Consider the following 7,862-nt stretch of genomic DNA (forward strand, 5'->3'; position numbering starts at 1 on the left):
TTCTCTTCCTTCTTTCTGCACCCCTTCTGCCTCTTTCAGTACCCCTCTTGCCTCTTCGTGCACCTCTCCTACTTCTTTCAGCACCCCTCTTGCCTCTTTTAGCACCTCTGTTGGTTATTTCTGCACTGCTCCTGCTTCTTTCTACACTCTTTTTGTAAATTTCTGCACCCCTCTTCCCTATTTCTCCATTTCTCTTGCTTCTTTCTGCATCTCTCTTGTGAATTTCTTTCTGCACCCCCTGTTCTCTCATTCTGCAACTTTCCTGCCCATTTCTGCATCTCTCTTGCCTCTTTTGGCACCTCTCGCTTCTTTCTGTACTTTGTTTGCCTCTTTTTGCGCCCCCTGGCCTCTTTCAGCACCTCTGTAGCTTCTTTCTGCACTTCTCTTGCTTCTTTCTGCACCCCTATTGACTGTTTCTGTATCCCTTTTTCTTCTTTGTGTACCTCTTTTGCTTCTTTCTGTACCCTTCTTCCTTTTTTGCATCCATCCTGCCTCTTTCTGCAGTTTTCTTGCCATTTCCTGCCCCTCTCTTGCCTCGTTCTGTACCTCACTTGCCTCTTTCTGCACTACTCTAGCTCCTTTCTATACCTCTGTTGGTTCTTTCATCAATTCTCTTACCTCTTTCTGCCCTACTCTTGCTTGCTTCTGCACCTCTCTTACGTCTTTCTGCACATTTGTTGCCTCTTTCTGCCCCTCACATGCTATTTTTTGCATCCCGATCGCCTCTTTCTGCACCCCTCTTTGCTCTTTCTGCACCTCTCTTGCTTCTTTCTGCACCCCTGTTCCCTCTTTTTGCATCTTTCCTGCCTCTTTTTGCATTTTCTTGCCTCTTTCTTCACCCTTCGTGCCTCTTCTAGAACCTCTGTTGATTCTTTCTGCACTTCTCTTCCTTCTTTCTGCACCCCTTCTGCCTCTTTCAGTACCCCTCTTACCTCTTTGTGCACCTCTCCTACTTCTTTCAGCACCCCTCTTGCCTCTTTTAGCACCTCTGTTGGTTATTTCCCCACTGCTCCTGCTTCTTTCTACACTCTTTTTGCAAATTTCTGCACCCCTCTTCCCTATTTCTCCATTTCTGTTGCTTCTTTCTGCACTTCTTCTGCTTCTTTCTGCATCTCTCTTGTGAATTTCTTTCTGCACCCCTGTTCTCTCATTCTGTAACTTTCTTGTCCATTTATGCATCTCTCTTGCCTCTTTTGGCACCTCTCTTGCTTCTTTCTGTACTTTGTTTGCCTCTTTCTGCGCCCCTTTTGCCTCTTTCAGCACCTCTGTAGCTTCTTTCTGCACTTCTCTTTGTGTACCTTTCCTGCCTCTTTCTGTACCTCTTGCCTTTTTCTGTAGTTCTCTTGCCTCTTTCCGCACCTCTTTTGCTTCTTTCTGGACTTGTCTTGCCTCTTTCTGTACCCCTCTTGCTGCACCGCTGTTGGTTCTTTTTGTGCTGCTCTTGCTTCTTTCTGCACCTCTCTTGCTTTTTTCTGCACCCACTTGCCTCTTTCTGCACCCTTCTTCCCTCTTTCTGTACCTTTCTTTGCTCTTTCTGCACCTCTGTTGTTTCTTATTGCACTGCTCGTACTTCTTTCTGCACCTCTCTTGCAGATTTCTGCACTCCTCTCTCCTCTTTTGGTATCCTTTTTCTCTCTTTCTGTACCCCTGTTTCCTTTATCTGCACCTCTTTTGCCTGTTTCTGCACCTCTGCTGCTTTTTTCTGAACTTCTCTTGCCTCTTTCTGCACCTCTGTTGCTTCTTTCTGCACTTATCCTGCCTCTTTCTGCACCCCTCATCCCTCTTTCTGCACTGTTGTTACTTCTTTCTGTACTCTTGCTTCTTTCTGCACCTCTCTTTCTTCTTTCTGCACTTCTCTTGCCTCTTTCTGTACCCTTCTTCCCTCTTTCTGCACCTCTCTTGCCTCTTTCTGCACACACAGGGCTACTTTTAAACTGACCTCAGGCTCAGCAGTATACACATGTAGGTGCAGAAAAGGGCTGCTGACATCTACACTGCTGTGTTTCATTATATGCTAGGGACTTAGCTGTAGTTTTAATCCCCCTTCCCTATTATGTACTAGGGCCTTACAGGGGAGGTCATGCCAATCACAGGGATACCCCAACCCATAGTGTATCCTAGTATATGTAGGTGTTTTTACTGTTTTCTAAGTGTCTTTCAGCATAGCACTGGCTCCGGGCCTGGTTAGGCAGAGCCCACGGTCAGTCAGAGTCAGTTATGATCAGTACCAGTCAGCAAAACATTGGGGGGGTGCCCAGGGCACAGGATGACTTTGCAACAAGACCTCTTTATGCACCTCTGTTGGTTCTTTCTGCATTTCTCTTGCTTCTTTCTGCACCTTTCTTCCTCTTTCTGCACATGTTCTACCTCTGTAGGCATAGTTAGAAATTAGCATTTAAAAAACCTTAGAAATTCACTGAAAAGGCCATAGATTTCAGGGACTTTTTAGTTAGAAATTAGCATTTAAAAAACCTTAGAAATTCACAGAAAAAAACACAGGTTTCAGGGACGTTATAGTTAGTTGGAAATTTCACTCGTACAAAACCAAAGAAATTTGGCCGTTATAGTTAGTTGAACAAACTATAACTGAAGTCTCTGCAATGCACAGCTAATGATTTTCACATATTACATTATTCATGACATGGTCAGTGACATCACTGTTGACATCTCAAATGACATTACTGATGACATCACTGATGACATCATCCACTTGATAATCTGTTGCACCTCCTCACACCCTAATAAAACCTTTGATACACCCACTCTAAAATATAGACTATCATTTTCGAAACCATAGACAACGCAAAAAAAAGACCCAGAGAGTTCTGTAACATCATAAGGCAACAAACTTCCAAGCCCGCTGCCTTCTCAACTCAAGCATCCTAGGAAATGTGCAACAACTTCACCAACTTTTTCAACAACAAAATCACCAAGATCGAACTCTCACTAGACACCAACCACATCCCCCCCACCGAGAGCCCGACGCTGGGAATTAACAACATCACATCCAAGAACCCTTCAAACCCCTGGACATCCTTCAATCCCTTTCAGGAAGCGGAGATAGTCAAATTAATCTCCACCGCTAAGCTCTCATCCCATGCCTTCGATCAGCTACCCCCTCAACTGACCAAAATACTGAAACTCGTCCTAGCCCCGCTCTGGTGCAAGATCATAAACAGCTCCCTGAGATCCGGAGACATACCAGACTGCCTCAGAGTCAGACAACTGCTGAAAAAACCAGGCCTAGACACAAAAGATCTCAACAACTTCAGACCTGTCACAAACCTACCTCTTCTATCCAAAATCCTGGAAAGATGCATACTTCCACAAATTACTCAACGCTTGGACAGCATTAATCTTCCCGATCCCCACCAAACAGGTTTCAAAAAAGGCTGCAGCACTGAAACCACGATCCTCAATGTCATTGATGATATACACAAGTCACTTGACTCGGACCAATGCTGCCTACTCATTCTCCTTGACGTATCGGGAGCCTTCGACATGGTCGACCACAAACTTCTCATTAAGGTTCTTCAAGAAAGGGCAGGTCTGGATGATGTGGTCCTACACTGGTTCGCCTCCTTCCTCCACACTGCTCCCAAAGAATAAAAATTAAAAACTTTGAGTCTGACCTACACCCCATAAGCAGGGGTGTCCCACAAGGGTCAGTGCGCTCCCCACAACTTTTCAACATCTACATTGAACCCCTCACTATCCCACTCAAAAAATCCAACATTCCCTCCCACCTATATGCAGATGAAATGCAGATCTATCTGGAAACCTCCTCCATTGAGGACATACAGAAACTCAACACCATGCTATGAGAGGTCCAACACTGGCTCCAAATTAATCACCTAACTCAATCAAGAGAAAACGGAAATACTCCTCATCTCAAACAAAGAATAGAACCCCCTGTGAACAGAAGGCGGCCCCTACCTTGCATAACCCGATGCTTCCCTCAAGATCCCGAGACTCCCGGACCGATACGACGGCGTCCCTGGCAACCCGGACACCATTGTTTTCTTCCTCGTTGCAGGACCCAATCCGGAAGGACCGGAAACCGGAAGGATTCCTGAGTGACCCCGGAAGTCCCACCCACTACCCAACGACGGATGAAAGAAAAGGAGGAAACGAAGGTGGCGGTGTGTGCAGAGAGTTCGACTCGTGGCAGAAGACGGACGGCGGCACCCCTGTAGAGCGGAACGAAGAAGGAGAAGACGACGAGGTCTGGACGGAGGACTGGTGGAGTCCTGTGGAGGACGCTGGAGAGCGGCCGTAGCTCGCGGGAGAGCTACGGCGGGACCATGTGAGTAACAAACCCCTCCTGTGTAATTAGAGTGTGAATAATCCTAGTGTAAACCGCCCCACAACCCCATCTAGGACTCACAGAGCACTGTATATAGTATAAAGCCACCCTGACCACTGTAATTAGAGTAAAGCACTTCTTCACGATCTGGCACCTGTATGATACGCCTTGCACTGACTCTATCCTCCGACACCCTCCTCTTCTTCCCGACCGTATATTCCCCTCCCCACCTCCCTCACTGTCCGCTTTTTCTTACGCACTCCCGGTGACGGCATTAGGTACCCGTACCGTTTGGAACGGTCCGACTAACGGTCCTTTTCTATCTCTCCTTGCACGCCTCTGAGGAACCACCACCCGTGGAAGGAGCAGGAGTGCCCTGGTGGACGACGCCCCCTCTACATCCACCCGTGATATCACCCACATCCAGGAGCCATCTGTGGGACCTGCAACTACGGACCTTCCGTGTCGGAGACACCCCTACAAGACTCTTGTCTACCCTTGACTTTGTGAAGAACCTAATAAACAGACATAGCCCACTACATACGGCCTCCATGCCTGTTTTTCCGGCCCGCACTCGCCCCACGACAACAGTTGGTGTCAGAAGTGGGATTGTCCGGAAGCATGGAGGCCGCAGTACAGAAGCTCGCAGAGACCCAGGAACAACTAGGGAAAATGATGGAACAATTTCTCAAAACCGCCGAGGATGACCGAGGCCAGCTGCATGACGTATTGAAGGGTCAGGGGGCGGCCCAGGATCAGGCTATGGGAAAGCTCACCGACGTACTAGGCCAGCATAGACCGGTCACTTCCCTACCCTCTGTGGTCCTTCAAAAGTACGTCCCGGGAGAGGCCCCGGACTTCTTTTTTACAAATTTTGAGCGGCTGGCCCAAGCTGCTGCCTGGCCCCCTGATCGGTGGGGACATTATCTAGGACCCCTACTGACCGGTGAATTACAAGCAGCGTATCAACAGGCCAACATACAAGGCCAAACACCTTATGCCGAGATAAAAACTTGTATCCTGGAACGGCTTGGTATAGATGATGAGACATATTGGGTGAGGCTCCGCCAAGCCAAAGAAGGACCACAAGAAACCCCAAGGGCCCTCTCTTTTTGCATCCGGGACCTGACTGATCGCTGGTTGCGACCTGCCTCCTCCACGAAAGAAGAAATCCTCTCCAAAATCTATTTGGAACAATTCCTTGCTTCCCTGCATCCCTCAACTCAAAAATGGGTTCGCCAACACGCCCGTCTCACCCTTGAGAGTGCGGTGGAAATTGCCAGCGCGTACAGCCGCGCCCAAGACTTTCAGAGGCCCAAAGAAGAGCATCCCCATCGTTCTCAGCCACACACCGGGACCCGAACACCGAGACCTCCCCTACCCAAGAAGCCGGAACTACCCCCTTTGTTCCCATACCCGGTTATACCGCGAGCAACCCCACCCGGTCCCCAGTGCTATCACTGTGGAGGATATGGACACATTGCGCGAGTGTGTCCCCAGAAAGACGAACCAATGGAGGTGGGTCTCGCCAGGAACTACGTATGCCTCCCCCCCGATCCTAGCCCTCCTAGATTTCATTGCCCAGTACGGATTGAGGGACACCCTGTTCTAGCCCTTGCTGATACAGGCTGCAGACAAAGTGTACTCCGTCCACAAGAGCTACCAAACCCTGTGGGACCAGTGACCGGCACGGTAGCCATCCAGTGTGTACACGGAGACACAAAACTATACCCCACCGCCAGGGTTCGTGTTGAACACCCGACTGATCAGGGTACTACACTCACCGTTGGCCTCATTCCGTCCCTCCCGGAGCAAGTGATACTGGGCAGTGATTACTCTGGACTACCCCGTCTTCTCCATGAGACCACCAATTCCCTGGAAAAGTGGTGGTTGGAGGCCCCGTTTCCACACGACCAACTAAGTCAAGAGGCTTAGGGCAAACCATACAAGACGAAAACCCAAAAGAAGAAAGAAAAAAGGAACCATGCCACTGTCCTTCCCGTCAGAGTGGACGAACACCCCTGGGAAACCGACAGGGAGTTCCGAGCCGCCCAACAGGAGGATCCTGTCCTCCAAGATGCCTGGAGTTGTGCTCTCGACCACGAAGACCCTTTAGAAGTAGGTCCCTATTTCTTTAGAAAGAACGGCCTACTGTACAGGAAGGGAGGGGCACAACAACCACCCCAGCTGCTGATCCCGGGACCCTTCCGAGACAAGGTGTTGTTTCTCGCCCATAGCCACCTCCTGGGAGGCCACTTTAGCGACGAGAAGACAGGACAGGCTATCTTGGAGAAATTCTATTGGCCCGGGGTCTACCAGCAAATAAAACTGTACTGCCGTACCTGCCCGGTGTGCCAAAAGAATAGCCGGTATCGACCCCCGAGAGTGCCCTTACAGCCTCTACCCCTGATCGACATACCCTTCACTAGAGTAGGGATGGACATTATAGGCCCTCTGTTGCCCTCCAGAACCGGTTGTCGATACGCTTTAGTACTGGTCGATTACGCCACCCGCTTCCCTGAAGCAGTACCCCTAAGACACCCTACAACTCAGAACATTGCTAAAGCCTTGATCTCGATTTTCTCTAGGGTAGGCTTCCCTAGAGAACTTTTGACTGACCAGGGGACCCCCTTCGTGTCCACCTTGATGAGGCAGGTGTGTTCACGACTCGGTATTAAGCAGATAAGGACCTCCGCTTACCACCCCCAGACAGACGGGTTGGTGGAACGCTACAATGCCACTCTAAAGACTACTCTAAAAAAACTGTTGGCCCTTGAGAGCAGAAGGTGGGAGGAGATGCTACCCCTGGCTCTGTTTGCAATCCGCTGCAAGGTGCAGAGCAGCACTGGATATTCGCCCTATGAGCTCCTATATGGGCAAGCCCCACGAACCCTGTTGGATATAGCTAAAGAAGCCTGGGAGGCCGCACCCGACCGGACCAGACCGCTCCCTGAGTACGTAGAAAACCTCAAGACACATTTGGGACAAATACGGGACATAGTCAGGCAGAATATGACGACTGCACAAGCCAATCAGAAACACCAGTACGACAAAGGTACCAAACCCCGGTCTTTTGCCCCAGGTGACCTGGTCCTTCTCTTGATCTCATCCTCAGATCACAAACTACTGGGACAAGGGCAGGGCCAGTTCACTGTCCTGCGACAAGTAACGCCGGTCACCTACGAGGTGGAAACAGATCCCAACCGACATATCACCCAGATTTACCACGTGAATCTGCTGAAGGCCTGGGTCGGTCCTCTCCCTGTACTAACTGGTACCAATCCCGAACTAGCTTTATCTTATGAGGCATGCATTGATCCGGATCTCCCCGAAAACCAAAGACAGGATCTACGGACATCCTTACGTTCGTTACAAAAGATCTTCTCTACCTCCCCGGGTCGCACCTCGGTAATTAAACATTCCATCATAACCGAGCCCGGAAAAACGGTACGGCAACGACCCTATCTGGTCCCGGAAGCACATAGAGCAGTCATTCAAGAAGAGATAGTACAGATGATGCGCCTCGGGGTCCTAGAACCGTCCGTCTGTAACTGGA

General features: G+C 49.6%; 1 pseudogene; it reads left to right on the forward strand.

The window, feature by feature from the left end:
* The first annotated feature begins 4,927 nt into the window (after positions 1 to 4,927).
* Positions 4,928 to 6,735, forward strand: LOC147666432 (uncharacterized; annotated as a pseudogene).
* The last annotated feature ends 1,127 nt before the right edge of the window (positions 6,736 to 7,862 follow it).

The sequence above is a fragment of the Lissotriton vulgaris genome, unplaced genomic scaffold, assembly GCF_964263255.1.
Source record: "Lissotriton vulgaris unplaced genomic scaffold, aLisVul1.2 SCAFFOLD_3092, whole genome shotgun sequence".
NCBI classification, from domain to species: Eukaryota; Metazoa; Chordata; class Amphibia; order Caudata; family Salamandridae; genus Lissotriton; species Lissotriton vulgaris.